We start from the raw sequence: 1,746 nt of genomic DNA on the forward strand, positions 1-1,746 counted from the left end.
CCCTCTGTGCCCACTTTCTGGAGAGTTTTTATCATAAATGGGTATTGACCTTTGTCAAAAGCTTTTTCTGCCTCTATTGAGTTGATCATATGGTTTTTATCCTTCAGTTTGTTAATATGGTGTAACACATTGATTGATTTGCATATATTGAAGAATCCTTGTATCCCTGGGATAAATCCCACTTGATCATAGTGTATGATCCTTTTAATGTGTTGTTGGATTCTGTTTGCTAGTATTTTGTTGAAGATTTTTGCATCTATGTTCATCAGTGGTATTGGTCTGTAATTTTCTTTTTTTGTGATATCTTTGTTTGGTTTCGGTATCAGAGTGATGGTGGCTCGTAGAATGAGTTTGGGAGTGTTCCTCCCTCTGCAGTTTTTTGGAAGAGTTTGAGAAGGATAGGTATTAGGTCTTCTCTAAATGTTTGATAGAATTCACCTGTGAAGCCATCCAGTCCTGGACTTTTATTTGCTGGAAGATTTTAAATTAGTTTCAATTTCATTACTTGTGATTGGTCTGTTTATATTTTCTAATTCTTCCTGGTTCAGTCTTGGAAAGTTGTACCTTTCCAAGAATTTGTCCATTTCTTATGGTTGTCCATTTTATTGGCATATAGTTGCTTGTAGTAGTCTCTTATGATACTTTGTATGTCTGCAGTGTCAGTTGTAATTTCTCCTTTTTCATTTCTAATTCTATTGATTTGAGTCTTCTCCCTTTTTTCCTGATGCATCTGGCAAAAGGTTTATCAATTTGGTTTAGCTTCTCAAAGAACCAACTTTTCGTTTCATTGATCTTTGCTATTGTTTTCTTTGTTTCTATTTCATTTATTTCTTCTCTGATCTTTATAATTTCCTTCCTTCTATTAACTTTGGGGTTTTTTTTGGTTCTTCTTTCTCTAGTTGCTTTACGTGTAAGGTTACATTGTTTACTTGAGATTTTTCTTGTTTCCTGAGGTGAGATTGAATTGCTATAAACTTCCCTCTTAGAACTGCTTTTGCTGCATCCCATAGGTTTGGGGTTGTCATGTTTTCATTGTCATTTGTTTCTAGGTATTTTTTTATTTCCTCTTTCATTTCTTCAGTGATCTTTTGGCTATTTAGCAGTACACTATTTAGCCTCCATATGTTTGTGTTTTTTACAGTTTTTTTCCTGTGATTGATTCTAATCTCATAGCATTGTGGTCAGAAAAGATGCTTGATATGATTTCAATTTTCTTAAATTTTCTGAGGCTTGATTTGTGACCCAAGATGTGATCTGTTCTGGAGAATGTTCTGTGTGCACTTGAGAAGAAAGTGTATTCTGCCGCTTTCAGGGGGACTGTCCTATAAATATCAATTAAATCTATCTGGTCTATTGTGTCATTTAGCACTTGCGTTTCTTTATGTATTTTCTGTCTGTATGATCTGTCCATTGGTGTAAGTGGGGTGTTAAAGTCTCCCACTATTATTGTGTTACTGTCTATTTCCCTTTTTACGGCTGTTAGCATTTGCCTTATATATTGAGGTGCTCCGATGATGGGTGCATAAATATTTATAATTGTTATATCTTCCTCTTGGATTTTTCCCTTGATCATTATGTAGTGTCCTTCCTTATCTCTTGTAACAGTCTTTATTTTAAAGTCTATTTTATCTGATATGAGTATTGCTACTCCAGCTTTCTTTTGATTTCCATTTGCATGGTATATCTTTTTGCATCCCCTCACTTTCAATCTGTATGTGTCCCTGGGTCTGAAGTGGGTCTCTTGTA

The sequence above is a fragment of the Physeter macrocephalus genome, chromosome 14 (assembly GCF_002837175.3).
Source record: "Physeter macrocephalus isolate SW-GA chromosome 14, ASM283717v5, whole genome shotgun sequence".
In the NCBI taxonomy this organism is placed as follows: domain Eukaryota; kingdom Metazoa; phylum Chordata; class Mammalia; order Artiodactyla; family Physeteridae; genus Physeter; species Physeter macrocephalus.